Genomic DNA, 17,547 nt, shown 5'->3' on the forward strand with positions numbered 1-17,547 from the left:
CGGCGGCGCCGGCCGAGCGGGGAAAAAACAAACAAACAGAAAGCTCGTTTTCTCGCGTAGCGTTCGCCGCAAGAGTTTCCCGGTACAGAATACGGTTGCATAATTTGCAGTTGCCGGGAAGCGGCAACTGTTTGGCCGGTCTATATAGTGCAGCGCCGCGCGTCGCGGCTCTGCCAATTGGTGTAAAATCCCTATATAAGAAAAGTACCGCCATCTATTCTTTCCTCCGCCGCCTCCTCTCCTAAAGCGCTTGCTTTTTTTCCCCTTACTTTTTGCTTGCGAAAGCCAAGTCGACGGTGGCGCGCCTAGAAAGTCCCCGTTGAAGCTTTCAGGCCGGGAGCGCGCCGCCGCTGCCGTCGGCGACTGCGGCTGCGCGGAGGACTTTCAACATGGCTCTGAGGCGGAAAAAAAGAAAATATAAAGAAGTGAAAAGCGCGCGCTATCGTCGTCCAATCGGAGATACAGGAGAGAAGAGAAGCGGTGTTATCAAAGGATGGCGGTACTTTTCTTATATAGGGACTTTAAATTGGTGCGGTGATCGGTGCGATGCCTGAATATATCGAGAAATGAAAATATGCATAGAGCTGCGCTCAAATTTCGCATTAGGAAGTATCGTAATTGTCGGTGAATGTTTTTTTGAAATCGCCTACATAAATGTTTTTAGTTTATTGACCTCAAGCCTAGCAATTAAGTATTGCTTAAAATGCCCTCGAGATGACGAAATCAGCCAATAGCGTCGTCGGGCAGCTGCTTTCGATGACGCTGCATGTATGACGACATTGCGGAAGCGAGAGCAAGCAATTTTTCGTTGTGTTTGATGCAGATTGTAAATTCCCTGCTGCAAGCACTGCTGTAATATTTGACTCACATGTTAACAGCAGGCTCTAAGACATATCGGCAACATTTTCTTGTTATGTTCAAAAAGTTGTTTCGGGGCCCCTATAAGGCTAAGGCTCCAGCGGTAGTCATTGTTGTGCCATCAGAGACGCGTTCTTGCTTCTGTCATGTGGCGTCGCTGTGAAGTTGCTGTGCGCGTGTGTCACGTGTCTGCTGGCATTCCGCTTGCTTGCGTGCCTATATAAGCAACCGGCAGCGCTGCGTTTGTGGTAATTTCTTACGTTATGGCCTAGCTTGCCAAATAAACAGTTTGATTCCGTGGCTCGGACTTTGTCATTGCCGGCTGCGGTCACAACAGTCATCAAGGCGCAGACCCGTGTTAAAAGTATAAATTAGTTCGTCCTTTTTACCGCACGCGTAGGCAATTTAAGAATACACGACAATTGCACGAGAACACTCGCAAGTAGTGGCCAAATTGTTAGCGTTGGTTCAGGGTCTGCACGTTGTACAGCCTCTGGAATTTCAGGACAAAGGTATAGTGTTCCTCTAAGAGTGCGGCATGGGTCTTACTTAGCATGAACACACCTAATTAGTATTCAGGATCTGACTGCAGTCCTCGTTGGGGTCCAAGACCCGCGAACGATTGCCTGGCTAATCGGTGTCGGCGTCGTGTCGAAATGCTTCCCGCAAGGAACTCGATGGAAACGAACGCTGAAACGCAAGACGTACTTCCTTGAATACCAATTAGCTGTTCACTCTAGGTTTTGTCTACGCTGCAGCTGCACAGAAAACGTAACGCTCGTTGCATTTTGACGGGCTGAAGACTCATCAAAACTTCATAACAGCCTTTATTAAAGACGGTGCCTCTTAAAGTGAAACAAGTAAACGAACGTAAAGCAAACGAACTTAAAGCAAACGAACTTAAGCAAACGAACTTAAAGCGAATCAATCAAAATAACCCACTGATCTTGGAGTGGGTTACGCGGATTTAAGTATTATTAATCTGTGCGGGTTTGTAACGATTCACGATCAGCAGCATCATATTGACGGTGATGCATTGAAGACAACGCGCATCCTGTCTTTGCTTCGTTTTAATGTCTGTAATGAATGCTAGTCCCGGCGTACCGACTTTACGTTTACCAAATCTGTCGCATTCGAAAGCAACGAGCCGATCACGGGAAGGAACATCCTCGATGACCAAACCGCAAACTGTTTTAATTATTGCGGTTAACGAACGGCCATGCGCTCCGCACTCCGGAAAGTGTACAAATGGAAATCTTCATCCGCAGGAACGAAAACAGCAAACATAAAAAGTATTGTTCGCGTTACGTTACAGCTGGAACCGAACAGTGGTGCCGCTTTTAATCGAAGCCAGCGGGAAAATTATTACGCACCGCTGTCTGTAAGTACCCCGCGCTGATTGGAATTCTCGCACTTTAGTTTCCTTCGAAGAGCGCCCTCCCGACTGCAGTTAGCAACGCGATCTCAGCTTATATGCTAATTTTACTTGCACGCGCACGTCGCCAAGGGTGTGTGAAGAAAGGGGTGTTGTTGATTCCCGAGTTCCCAGAACGGTTTCCCCGGCGGTTTCATGTTTGCTCGCCTAACCGCAGCAGAAGAGAGGGTGGAACGCCCTCTCCTTCCTTTTTTTTTCCCTTTCTGCCTCACGGTTCGAACGCGGGAGTGGTCTCTGCGGCATTCCTTAATTTAGGCGACGACAACGACGTTGGCTCCACGTCTTCCTTTTATCCCTCGGCACTCTACCCGCTGCTTCCGGCCTTGATGCCCTACTTCCTTTTTTCCCCCTTTCCCGTGCGCAACCGTCGATGAGTAATTAAGCGTCTGACTTCTTTCTCATTGTTTGCCTTCTGGGCCAATGCTACCGTCGGGATTTTTTTCTTGCCTTACGTTTGTTTTTTCTTTTCTCGAAACTTCGCGCCGAAGCTCGAGCGCTCTCGTGTCTGTCCTTATTTAAGTTAGCCCCCACTGCTATCGAAAGTTTATTTTTGCGTCACTGCGTTCTCTCTCCTGCCCCTCCCCACCTCTCTCTCTCTATAATCCTCTCTTCCGCACCAAGAGATCGCAGACATCGCGTCTCTTCCTTTCCCCATTCCAACACTTTGCGGCGAGTACGTCGGGCGTCCCGCAACAATTCATCCGCTGCTGGCGTTGCCCGCTCGAGAGATATCTTATCGGCGCCAGGCTTTATAATGGCGCTGGTGATTAAGAGCTCGTTTATGAGCTGCCACGCAAAAGCTAAGAAGAGAGTGAGCGCTACGCCGGTGTAGTATGAGGTACATGAGACGCGGAGGCGTATTAAGAGCCGAGAGAAAGAGAGAGGAAGGCTGAGAGATAGAAAGAGAGGAGGCTGACACACGTCTGGAAATGGCGGGGCCAGGCGCCTGCCGCGGTAGCAGTGCCGGCCAGTGATCTTGCAATCCGTGGACTCACAACGCGGACCAAAATTTCAGACAGGAAGCAAAAAAAAAAAAATTATCAAAGCAAAGAAAAACAAACAAACAAACAAGCAAAGTGATGCTTACGTGTAGTGGTTGAAAGTGGGGAATAAAGCTCAACACTCGCGGGTAACCCTATATGTAGTGATGGATGAGTGTGAGTGTATAGTGCGCGTAAATGTGAGAAATAACGCCTCCAGCGCCACCGTGCGGGGAACATAAAAGTCAGAAAGAGAAGCACGCGGAAATTGAGCAGGACGCATGCAGTACGCGTTGGTGATCGAGTGCGCACGCGTTTGCCAGGACTGGATCAATGCGATTTTCCCCCCTTGATTTTGTTACAGAGGCCTTAATTCCGAATCATTGTGAATCTGCGGGTCCACGTTTTGTTTGTTTGCTTCACTGTTCTTCTCTTTGCTGTTGCATTGTTACACCCTGCACGTAACGCCTGATCAGACCTTTAGGGTACGCACCAACTGCATCCTAGACATTGGATGTCATGCGCATGCGCGCTAAACGGTGGCCATCTTCATGTTTCCGGGAATTTTAGAAAAATTGCCTGTGGCAGCTGGCACAATTCTTGTCCTTGAACTGAAATATTCGAAGAGGCGGACATTACTACCACAATAAAACGAAATACATATTCAACTAATTAGGAAAAATTCAAAAGGTAACTTCTTAATTAGTTACGTTACGGCACATATATCAATTTACGAACTGTAGCCGGTGAGTCTAGAAGACGTATCCACTTGGAATGAATCTCCAGGATGACACCAGTTTCGAAATATTATTTCCCAAAGCGTGGGACGAAATACGTGGGCGTCCCAGTTACTTTTGTGCTTAAATACATAAAACAACGATTTCTTAACAAAGTAAGTGTAACGACAGTGCATTGTTACGGTGAGTTATATATACAAACTGGTGTCATTCTGGAAGTTCATTATAAGTGGATACGCGTTGAATTGCAGTGCATTTTATTCATTATTCGAATATTTGTTTCGATTTCTTGTGCAAGTAATGTCCAATAATCTGAATAATCCAGCTCAAGGACTAGAATGATTTTATCTGCAAGAGGCAGACAGACATACAATGAACTTTATTTTAGGTCCTGAGGAGCGACTCCGAGACCCCATACGGGGCAGGAGCCACCGACCTTTGGAAAACATAAACGTTATTAACCCGTATATAGCCCTCAAAGCTGCCGCCATGTACTGCATTAAGTTGAACTCTTTTACGTGTTCGAAAATACATTGTGTGATTTCCATAAAATCCTCAGTTGATAGCATGCGTCCGTCTTCCTTTCTGTTTCTTTCGCGCTATATATGCCAACTCGACATACTGTTCTTCTGAAGTTTATTTATTTCTTGAAATTCTACTTTATATATCGAGCGGAATGATAGGTTCTGACACCCATAGGTCGCCGATTTTGAAAGCATCTTCCCCACGTGAAAGAATAATAATTAAAAAAAAATGTCACTGGCAATTCATTCCTGCTGTAAGGTTGTTGGTCAGCGAAGCTGTAGATATGTTGCGCCAAATGTAGGGCAACTTGTCAAACACCGATCCCATGATGTGCGCCCATTATGCACATTACTCTTCAAAGTGATATTTCACACAAACACACGTTCCAATGCACTTTACAAAACCTGTATTTTATTTATTACTTTGAAATGACTGCTGTAAGTGCTTTGTGGTCGCTACGATGCCCACTACTGTTTGGATTTCTATGTGCATTCTTTCCAACCCCTAAATCCCCCACCCCAGTGTAGGGTAGCAAACCAGAAACTCGCTTCAGGTGAACCTCCCTACCTTTCCTCACTATCTCTATTTGAGAAATGTCTTTGGCTAAAGTTAAATCAATGCATGACCCGTGTACGATAGTTGGTCGACTCGGATCGTTGAAGTAAACGAGGCCAAACTCTTCCACGAAGTAGGTGAACCACTGCTTTGTTTCCGGTTTTGAGATCTCTACGTTAAGGTCACCGACAAGGACCACCGGCGAGGGATTCGCGGCAGCGTACGTTCATCAACGCCGAAGTGCGCGCGCCGTCATCAAACATGTGGTTTGACGGCTTTTTTGTTTGTGCGTGTCGTATTAAAACGAAAGCTCTGCTGTATGTTCGCTTCACGCCTCTGCCTTGCGGGGATATGAGCCATTGCTCCTGACCCTGCACTATCGCCGGGATCGGCCCGGCCTCCTGTAAAAAAAGGGTCGTAGGCGGGATGGGGGAAGTGGCGGGGGGGGGGGGGGGTTGCTTTTTAATTGATGAGGCAAACTATACTCGAGCAAATCCTATGAAGTCAGTGTGAGCTGAGCCCACAAAACCACGCTGCTCTTTCCCCGCTCCAAAACGCAGTTCTCAAAAGACGCCGACATTGAAAGAAGTCTGCCTCCACCATGATGTCACGGAAATGCGAGCCAACGTGATTGGCTGGCGCATTAATACAATTGCACCTCCGAGTTGGACAACGAGGTATACTTGCCATGTATTCTAAGGTTGTCATCTAGGTGATTGCAGAAGCTCAGTCTCGTGTGTACTAATGGAACTGCTGTGAAAGTAGCCACGAAGTTGGGTGAAAGTATGCGTTTCTTGCAGTGCGCTGTTTTGTACTCCGCCACTGAGACCAACTGCCAAACAGGCTTCGCCACTGATGACTTTCGACAAAAAATGCGGAGCAGCAAGCGCGTCAGTCGATAAAACTCATTAAGAGAGTGGGCGAGGCACGAGCCCGTGGCGATGATGCTCTGCGGCTGGGCTTTGGTTCTACAGGGAGTATACGAGCAAAAGCGGTGTATCGGCGGAATATACAGCCAGAGAAGCGCCAGCGGGGATACTAGTAGATCTGTGCGGTCGCGATAGCCCCTGCGGAGATGCCATCAGCGACAAACGGCCTTGCGCATTCAGGCCGTGCCGTTCCGCCACGTCCGTTTCTCGATTTCGGTGAGTGCACGGACGGTTTGTTTGCGAACGCTTGCAGATCGAACGGTTGCCGGTGTATCGCGCCCTCGAGGCACACTGGCTCAGGCCACGTGTACAAATGTGTCTGCTCGAAGACGTATGCGGTTAGGATGGTGCGCGGCTACCGAGATATATGCGTAGTCATGCACGAAAACAAAGCCAAAACAACAGACTGCTGCGGCGGTTGCACTCCGATAGGTGCGGAGCGACATTCAGACATGTCGTTACAGATCCTAGCAATGGATGCCCCAAAGACAGCGAGGCGTGTAAAGGACTCCTCACAATCGTCAGAAGTCCGAAGGCTCGGGTTTGTCATTGCACGAAGTCTATTCACAAGACTTTGCAAACGCAACGTCTTGGGTATACACTTTGCGTTTGCACCGGGCATATCCAAAGTCTGGACCATGTCCGATGCATTCGCTATACCCAAGTATCATCAAAGCTTCACTATATTGGAGCTTAGTACTTCTATACTCTTGACTATGTCCGATGGATGTTCCTGTATGCCATGTTCAATGCAACTATGTTCAATGCGCTATGCAATCGCTATGTTCAATGCGACTGTGCTTCCTCGAAAGCGACCACGCCGCCACCGTCAGAAACACTCTTGTGTAATTCGTCTACGTACACACCTTCGCTGTAGAAGATTCGTGCACTCGAAGTTATCCCGAATTGTTAAGCTTAACGCCGCGCCCTCCATAATAGCGTTCCTCAAACGTCACATTGCAGCTTCGGTTAGTCCAATCCAGACTGTGCAAGATTGTTTGCAACCAGATTCAAAGGACGACATTGCCCATTATTTCCAGCCTTCTCAATAAACTGCAGGTCACAACAGGTATTAGCTTCTTCGACTTAAGTAAGTAGGCAGTATAGCAGAAGATACTAGATAATTTCAATAAATGGCAGATTTTTGTGTCGTTTTAATGTGGCGCTACTCGAATGGGTCAATGATCAGGTGAGTACGCACTTTAGGTGTTATTCAGTGCATTTCTCCGAGACGCGCGCTGAAAACTTTGCTATCTTGACGTCAGTATTCCTTTCTGCATTTTTTTCTCCAGCCTGGCGTCGAAGATATTGAAAGTGTCACAACAGATGCCATCGACCGAAGAGACGTTGCAACTTTTGTCCGCTACGACTTCTGCGGAGTGTGCGTGGCTAAACGAGATTAGTCATGCCGTCCAACCTGCGACGTTCGCAGTCGCCGAAGACGCGACGGCGCCGAACTTTGTCGGCACTAACGTAGAATCTCCCAATACACGGTTGCGTGAGTGCGTATGGCAACGTCAGGTTAAAAAAGTTACCGGGTTTGACAGCTGCGTCGACGTGAAAGATTGCTTTCGGCATAATGCGTGACGGCTACGTCCCGTCAGAGTTATTGTTAGTAAAACTGCACACACGATGGCTTTATTATACCATTTGTTTTGTGCGGGACTTATTGTATAGAGGACGTCCCGAAGCAAAACTGTCGGAACTATTAGTAGCGCAATCAGCCTTCTTCATGAGCTCGCACACCTACCATTGTAACGGAAAACAATGTCACGAGAATTTATCAGGATGACGTCGCACAAAAAGAGAAGAGATAATAATAGAGGAAACGCAGGTACGTTAACAAGATGAAAGTTTCGGGTTTATACCATGCACTGGGGTGGGGAGAGAGAAGATTTTAGAAAGAGGATAGAAAGAGAGAGAGATAAAAAATGAATTAGGAATACGTTTTCATTATAGGTTTTCACACAAGACGATGGATTGCAGGAAGCACTAATGGTTGCATGGTCTTGTGATGTTATGATGAGTCCCGTCAATGTTATAGAATTCTCTCTTCCACCAGAGGCCAATCTAACTGGATGAGCACGACGGAGAGTGAGCGTCTTTGCACACGGTACAGCGGGCACTGGCACAGAATGTGACGAATGGTTTCCTCTTCAGAAACGTGGTCACAGGCTACGGCATCTGGCCATCCGTTTGTATGTGGTACACGTAGGTATTGGCGAATGCCACTCCCTATCATTGTACGCCACAGGGATGCGTCTCTTCGGGACAGTCTTGATAGAAACGGACTGCGTAAAGTAGCATTCAGGGAATATAGTCGGACATGTCTGAGTTCAGCTCACTCGCGTCAAATGAAGCACGAGTATACCTTTGCCTCACGCAAGACCGTGTCACGCGAGCGCTCTCGCATGAGATGCCTTGCACTATTGGAAAGCTAAAAAAATTTCGAGGACACTTAAGCTTCGCCTTCAAGAATGGATCGCGATAGCATTCAAAGATCCCTGACTGCTTGTCACACTTCCCGGCAACTGCAGCTTATGTAATCTTAATGTTTACCGGGAAACGATGGCGGCGAACGCTATGATCGAAGGTGAGCGTTCTGGTAGAAACGCGGTCTCTTGCGTGCGCCGATCCCGGAGGTAGTGCACAGCCGTGCCAATACAAAGTTACATCATCAGGTTTTTTGTTATTGCTTCGCACTTTTAATATTTCAGTCTGCGAAGATTTAACTTACAAGGCATGCTCTGTCGGTGCTTTGTTTCGTGACATTTGTTTGTGCGCTGTCACACTCCAAATTTTGAGGAATAACTTTGTCAAGAATGTTAGACAAGGTATGAACAACTTTAGCGGGAGATTGGTGTGGCAATATGACCCGCATATATACCGCACGTATATGCGGAATCGGCTAGCGCAAGACAGGGGTAATTGGAGATCGCAGGGAGACGCCTTCGTCCTGCAGTGGAAATAAATATAGGCTGATGATGATGATGATACCGCACGTCATATAGCAAGGCGTGGTATATACGTATGTCTAAATATATACGGTAATTTTCGCTCACGGGACGCCGACGCCGGTTCCGACGCCGACACCGGATTTTCTGCGACATGGAGCCAGTTAACGCTATCGCATAAAAAGTGGGATACGCAGTGTAAGTTAATTAGCACTGGGAGGTGCATTCCAATCGTCCATCCAAGCAAGCACCTTGGGAAGGTTTTGCTGAGCATAGTCTAGATGATGCTCGGCGAAATTTCTAAAATCAACCCCGCTGGGTTTAGGCTACTTATAAGTTTAATTTTGCTCAAGGAGCCTGACGTTCAACACTAACGACGTCGACTCTGCAACAGGCAGTGAGGCTGACATATAACCGCTCGCTTCCACGGAGTCTTCAATATGTTATTATAGCACATGCGCACTCTCAGACGCACCAATAGCCTCGGAAAACACTGGATTATTCGAATGTGTGAATGATATTAAAATGATGAAGAAATAAGATACGCATACTGTTGAACCATGTAGGAAGCCTTACGAGAATTTATGTACTTGTTTAATTGATTGACCTGAAAACGAGCGCTTTTCGAAAAATAAGAAAATGCATAGTGGGACTCCATGCACATCCGAGTAAAGAAAGAGAACGGGCGGCCGTACGAGAATGCGCCAAATATCTTACATTCTTCATACGTTATTTTTGTTCATTTCCTGCTGACAATTTTACAAACTTTAGTATTAACAGAAGTTTCCTAATACCAACCAAATCTTGGCCAATCCCCCACAGTGGGTGTGCGCCAATATAGAAGGCCGACCGACCAACCGACCGACCAACCGACCGACCATATCACGGCTGAATTTGAATAAGGCGAAGTGTAATGAAGCTTCCAGCCGACAGAGAAAAATGCGCTCAACCACAGGTCACGAAATCTCCCTCAAACTATGAGGGGAGCAACGATTATCGGTCATATTACGGTGCTCGCTTTCTATTAGCGAGAGTTTTCATTGGCGATGAAGCATGGCTTTTGGTGCATTGGCTTGATAGGCGTACGTCGACGGGCAGCAAATCTTTGGTGGATACGTGTTGCCCAGCTCACTTGACAAAATTGTCAGAGATCCTTCGACGAGAGGTGCATTAATCTCAGTGGTTACTACCTGCGTCGTATGAGGTGACATACAAGGCTCTGCAGGGTAGGAGGCACGCATGCTATCGATGCTCAACTACGCTTATACAGACGCTGTTGCAAAGGAAGTAAATGGGAAATGTGAGAGGCGGGATGCATTGGAGGTCAAGAAAAGGCCGATACAGGTCGATGCATTATTCATCAATTGATCGATTGTTTGAATGGCTGATTGATTCGCTTAACTTCCCAATGCAACAAAGGAAGCGAGAGAGAGACAAAAGAAATGAGAGAGGCCGGGATGTCTACCATGCAGAACATAAGATCCGGTTTGCTACCCTATACTGGGAGACTGCGGAAGGGGATGCAGAAGGAAGGAAAATATATAGACAGGCACCGAACACAGGAACACGATCACAATTAACGCCAATGAAGGACAACGCCGTTTGTGAGGTTTCGTTGTCCTTAAGAATCATAGAAATTCCTTTGTCACCCTCCGCGTTGATGGCTTATGAAGTCGGAGTTCCAAAAGAGTTGGTTCTCACGGTGGTCTGTGAGGAACGCGGGGAAGCGCAGTTGTGAGCGGTCGTCTCTGCTCGCCGTATTGCACAACTATACAGCCCCGCGGTAAAGTGGAAGGCCCCGGATTAATTTTGTCCATAATCATTTTCGTATATTTCAGCGTCCTTATTATTCTCTATTAGATGCGAAAGGGAGGAAGTTTGGCCGCTTGAATGGCCAGCTATATTATAATATTAGACAAGGAAAAATAACTACGAAGGACAAAAATAAGTCATGAACTTGAAAAGCATTGTCGAAACGAGTGCATCACAAAAAAAAAAAAAAAAAATCACTACTGACACTCCGCTATGCACCCTCATCGGAATGCGGCCGCCGCGCCCGAAGTCGCACCGGTGCCCTCTTGCTCGACAAGAGAACGCCATAACCACTGCACCACCGTGGAGGACTGAAATTAATAATTGACGGCGAACCTAACAGGCCGAAGATCTAGGAGCACGCGAGCCACTCTCGCTCGCCTCCCTATACACTGCAAACAACTTACACCCTTCAACGTGAATAGGGGTGCAAACCACTCTATAACTCGAACTTTTACACCCCAAAAAGATTAAAAAGGGCGTTATTTATAGACAGATTTACATCATATTCACTTTTTATGGCGTAAATTATGTTTACAGTGCAGTTCTGGCACTTTCCCGAGTCGCGGTAGTTCTCACAATCGAAGCCCTTCGTGCTTTGTTCTTTCTTTTTCCCCCCTCTCCCTCTTTACACACACTCTCTCGCTGAACATTTCCCGCCATTCGCTTTGCTGTCTGGCACTCATATTTCCCATACACTATAGGCATGTACCACTCCTCCTGTGTCTGCATTCTGTAAACAGAGGGATTTTTTGCAATGCAAATCACGCTGTCCCCGTAGGCTTCGTGCCACAGGCCGAAGGCGGATCGCGGTATAAGCTCGAGCCTGCACAACATCGGTATGCAAGGGTATCGACCGACCGACCGACCAACTCAACTCTCCCCATGAAATACCCTCGCCTCTTTCTTTTATTCTCTCTTTTTTTTTCTACGTGAACCTTGCGTCGCTGTTGGATTGAAATAGACTTGCTCACCTGACCTACGTGTATTTCGCCTTCTTACTACTCTCGCGCGATACTATTGAGACAGGTAAATCCCCGGCTCAAAAAAGCTGGGTGTTCGCTTTTTTTTCTCTCTCTTTTGGGCAACTGTATTCGCTTCTTGTTAAGTGCGTACGCCATAAAGTATTCTGCGCTGTGTTCTTTCCGCGCTTCCTCGCGTTTGCATTGGAGTGCTTTGTTTTTTCTGGTAGTGCTTATAAGGCGAGCATGCGGAGCGTGGAAGCTTAATTTGCATGCGCATCCCACATTTCTGCGTTGTCTAAACTAGCACGAAATAGCGACAGCCGACTTTGGTGATTGAACTCACTTACTGCTAGAGCAGTATTCTCCTACAGTGAAGGTCCTCCAGCATTCTCCTGCACCATCCTCCTACAGTTAAAATTCTCCTTTAGAAGTCACTTGTCTCCTCACTTCTAGAGTATTGTAGTATTGGGGGGCGCACAACTGGTGTTACAGATCTAAAGAAAGGCTGCACAGGCTTGAGAATAGAGCTTTCTGGAGTATAGCAAAACCCCCTTACCTATACACTACATCTGACCTTTTTCTTTAATATAATATTTTACCCGTGTTTTGTTTATTTGACCACGGATTAACGATGATGTAAAAATCCATCTTCCGTTGTAACGAAAATTATTATCTCTTGCTAGCAAGCTTTAAAGAAAATCTGTGTATTAAGTATTTGAGGTCCAAAGAACCATGCATGCGCCCACCCCCCAGAGTATACGGTTATACACATTAATTACGCTATACGGGTGTCACACGGCGCACTTTTGATCACAATCAAGCTCGATCCGGATCGAATTTATTGGTCGTGATCGGCTCCCTTGCCCAAGCTGCGCGAGGGAGCCAATCGCAGTCAAGAATTTTGATCCGGATCGGGCTTGATAGCGATAAAAAATGGCCGAGTGACACCGGTATTACACGACGCCTGTACTGAGAAATAAGCTATTCAAGGAGGATTTTCATCCTCTATTAAGGGTTTTTGTCAGGACAAAATGTCATGATAGTGTTTTTCTTACTGTATCATTCGCATGAAAGTTTTTTATTGCGATAGCAATTACATAGATACTCCAAGCGAATTATTGGCATCGGCGTCACCATGAGGTTTCGTATATATTTAGGTGTATGCTTGCTGCATGTCATGCGATGCTACATGACATGCGGTATAGGCGGTTTATATTGCCACACCATCCTATCACTCAAGTTTCTCATACCAGGCCTTACATTCTTCACAAAATTATTCCTCAGAATTTTGAGAATGGCAGCCCACAAACAAATGTCATGAAACAAAACACCGATAGCGCATGCATTTTATCCTAAATATTCTCAGGCTTAAATTATTAAAGTGCAAAACAGTACCAGAGCTCTAACCTGAAAATGATGTCATTTTATTGGCCCGACTGCGCACTATCTCCGAGATCGGCCCAGGAAAGAGGTTTGAGACCTACCCGATACGGAAAAGTGTCGGTACAGTCGCTAAGAAAGACGTTGGCTTTAATTAATAAACATAAATGAAAATGTCCGATGGCAGGATTCAAACAGAGGGCCCCTATATCACAACAGCTCGTTTTTACTTAGCTTACGTTTACTTCAATTCCTACTGCCCCGACAGCCACGAGTCTTACACTTATAGTCTAACATGTTGCCATAGCAGGCAGTGCTTCGCCCTTATCGCAAAACTGTGATACTTTTTCCCACTTTAACACTCCTAATGCTGACGCATTAAAATGCTTGGTCAGGCAAGGCGTGCAGATTCATATGGGCCGGTTATAGAGCACGCGTTGTTCTATAGCCAGACACAGCTCAGGCAGAATAGTGTCACTCAGCTACGATTGTTATAGTGTAAATAAGCGCAAATGTACGTTAGCGCGACGAGTTCATTCGCGCAGCGCTTGCGTAATTCGACAATCTGGCTGTTTGGTCGAGTCGGTATTTTAATTTGATCTTTCATTTTATTATTGCCTTCGACGTTAACTGATATGAACTTGTTAAACTGATGTCCGTAGCGTAATACAAGAATTCGGTTAGAGAATGCGCTGTACATTATCAGTAGCCATGAAGTATTTTTGGAATTTACTGGTGCGCATTTGAAGAACTACGAGAGGTTAACATCAAGGCGTTATCGCTGTTAATGCCATCAAACACAGATTTACATTTGCATGCAGTTACTGTCTAATAGGGGTAAGACAAGGGTAATTTGAGATCGCAGGGAGAGGCCTTCGTCCTACAGTGGACATAAATATAGGCTGATGATGATGATGTCTGTCTAATTAAAGGGACAATAAAGAGAACAATGATTTCACCATTGTTAGTAAATTACCCTTGTTCAATGCCAGAAACGCCACTCTTACAGCGAGGAAAGGCTTGGTAAGGCAGAAAAGACGCAAGGCGGAAAGGTGGTTGGCGACGCCGTCTTCAAGTTCCCGCATCAGGCCGCCGTGATCTCATGGATTTTGACGGCGTCTGCTACTGCCTAGTTGATTAATTATCGGCAAAAATGGACTATACATTTTTATTCTAAAAGAGCCAAGGATTGAATATGGCAAGTTTCGATAACTTTTATTGAATTAACGCGGTCCGAACACGAAGAAGTACTTTGAATTTCGTGACGTCGCGCCGCGTATACTGGCGCTGTTGTTTCTGCGCGAAATTCAGAAAATATAACTTTAACTTTCATTTGCTATTCCGAAAATCAATCTATTATCGCGAAAGTAATTACAACAGAATTTTCAAAGAATATTTTATAAGCATAACTTTACTTAGTATTTCTCTTTAGTGTCCCTTTAAGCGTCAATTAGGACGCATCTCTCGGCAGGCGAGGTGCTGCAAATTATCTCAGATCTTTAACCTCTAAGAGAAATCCTAAAAGAAAGGTAAAGAGAAAGCGATTTCTGACCGCTCTTCTGCGTGATCAATTATCACAGCTCTTTAGTGCACGACTGTAATTACAGCTGTTTGAATGCAAAATGGCGGCTCGAATTGTGACAAAATTTCTGTAGATTCCCAACTGCCAGTGATTGCTCTTTTCGGTTATTTTCTTCTGCCACAGCTGGCTGAGCAACGAAAAGAACAAAGCGGTTAACAGTAAGCTTCCTCCAATGACTCGCTCTGACAGCTTTTTTTGACAAAGCGTCACCTCACTCACAGCAAGCAAAGAACCAAGGAAGCAGTGATAGCGAAGAACGGTCGACAGAATTTGCTATACTCGGCCTCATGAAAAGGAGCTGCCTTGCCTGTGCAGACGAGCATAAGTTCACTTCGAGCCATTTTTCCTTCGAGCAGTTTTGGTGCGATCGCGTGAACTTTCTTTCCAAGTCACGACATCTTGTTTGTTTGTTTCTTTAGTCTCAGCTCCTTCCTGCCACTCCAAGCGCGCGAAGCCAGTTGCTATGACAGAAGGCGCACTTCATTTCGTAGTCGTATCACGCCGTCCCGCGGCTGCCTGTGCGCAAATGCCGCTCACGTTCGCGCGCTTTATAATGCTCGAATTTGGAGTATTCAGAGTGCAAGACAGCAGAGGCGTAAGGATGACACGGGTGCTGAAGCGGAGGCGGGATCGCGGCTTGCGCCCCGGCGTCGCTGGATGTGTCTCGCAAGGTCCTCGCATCCGTGCGTCGGTTGCGTGTCCATTTAGGAACGGAGAAATTCCATTTCGAGAGCTTCGGAGAGCTATAGTCGCAGCATATATATACGAGCGGGGCCTTTGCAGGGTTGCGGATTACGTCCGATTTGGCGGAAGGATGAATTTTGTACAGCGTCCGAACGTATATATGTCGTGCTGTGGTACGTTTTTTTTTTAGGCGGAGTTTTATATGTTACAGGCGAAATCGTATATGGATAGGCGAAAACGCCTGTGTACAGAAAACTATCATTATCAGCATTGGCTCGACTGTCTTCGTCTTCTTCCGCAGCTGACTGCGTTGCTGCTCATCATTCCAACATGAAATTTCACTTCTGTTCTGTCGTCGTAATCGGGAGGCCGCGTTTACGGGGGGGTATGAGCCATTGCTTAAGGGGGTATAAGCCATTCATTGTTTTATGTAACGGACAGATTCAGTTTTCGAGGCAATTTAATTTAGAAGAATTGCAAGCGGCAATGGCGGGCGAGTGCTGCTAACCACGCCGCCGAGCAGAATCGAGACATCGAACGCAAGCGACAACGGAGGACTGCGGGCATGCCGTCAGTGACGTCGTTATTTCTGTCGCAGGCGAACGTGTGTGTAACTTAATAATTGAGAAATACTTTAACGAACCCTTGGGATTAACGCAGTAATAAACACCGGGGCCGCACGTTTCAGCTTCGCTGGTTAACCATCTTCACGGAGTGGAAGGGCCGACGAATTTTTTGTTCTTTTTTTCGACTCATCGAAGGGAATCACACATATCTCCTGAGCACGTCGCTGTCGTCTCGTGAAAGCAATGGTTAATATTTCGAAGTCTGGTAAGACTTATGAGGTGACGTTGTCCTTTGTTGTTTTCCTGCTTTTTTATAAGGCATTGGTGGGCTAAGTTAACGTTCAAATTTTCGAACGCCGGCAGTCTCGCATGTACTATACACTTGCACACCTTTCAGTTACGATTATAAGTTTGTGCTGGTTGTCGTGCATCTAGGCTTTATCCCTTATTCATCGACGTGATGAGCAATCGGCACGCAACTTTGTGAAACGACACGTAATGTTATCATGTTAAATGCAATCGCTTACGCTGTAGTTATCTGCAAGTTTCTGCTGAAAATTTTAGTCCGATAGGTGTCACGTTTTTTTTTAGGAAATTAGGAAATTGCAGACATAGAACGGGCGTCATTTGGCGCAAATCAAGAGTAATCGGATATCTCTGGGCGAAGCTATCGTCCTGGCAGTTCGCATGAATAGGCGGATGATGATGAGGTGTCACCTTCACACGAAGGATAACCAATAACACATTATACCTAACGTTACTTAGGCAAGGGCGCCACTGTGCACATTGCATGTGAATGTGCTCACAGTTATAAAGGTTACCTCGATAAGCATGTACAGAATTAAACATCAAGGCGACTGATCGCTGGGCATGTTAAGCAAAGGTTATATCCACCGATTGGTGGAGATAGGGCAATGTGACGTCATACCGCATCACTTAGGCTTTTCGAAAGGTGAAAGGCAAACTGGAAGGGCTGTTGAAAGCAAGCTGAAGGGACCACAGAAAAATGATTGGCGGTTGTCAGAGGCCCAACGGCTGATCGCAAAGACGTCGAAAAGCACTCCAAGTGATATACCAAAGAAGTCGAGTGATATAAAGAACGAGCAAGAAATAAGTCGCGGGATGTGAAAAGCAACGAAAGCTAGAAGTAGTGAGAAAAAGCACTCGAATTGCGCAAAAAAAAAAAAGTTGGCTGTCGCCGGTTCGATTTCATCGCAAGCTTATGTGAAGAAGCCGTATATATTTTTTGGATACTCGTTGATATTTGCATTTCTTACAGCTACATATGGCGTAGACGAAGAGCAGGTGGGCTGAGTGTTTGCCCTGTTCAGCACCACTTGACATCTTCTTTTCTTAACCATAGTATACTGTCTCCATCTTCGCCTGATCAAAGCTAAATTTCTGCAAAACGATGATGAATGCTTCACAATATGGCCAGAATCTCTTGGTTCAACCTCGGAAACACACAGGCCGAGAAAGATGATGGAAAATAAAGAAAAAAAAAACGAAGCAAAGGAAAGAGTTCGTCACTCAAAAAATTGCTGCTTGGAAGACCGTTCTTCCTTCCATAAATATTGAACCACAT

This window comes from Dermacentor silvarum, chromosome 6 (genome assembly GCF_013339745.2).
Source record: "Dermacentor silvarum isolate Dsil-2018 chromosome 6, BIME_Dsil_1.4, whole genome shotgun sequence".
Lineage (NCBI taxonomy): Eukaryota > Metazoa > Arthropoda > Arachnida > Ixodida > Ixodidae > Dermacentor > Dermacentor silvarum.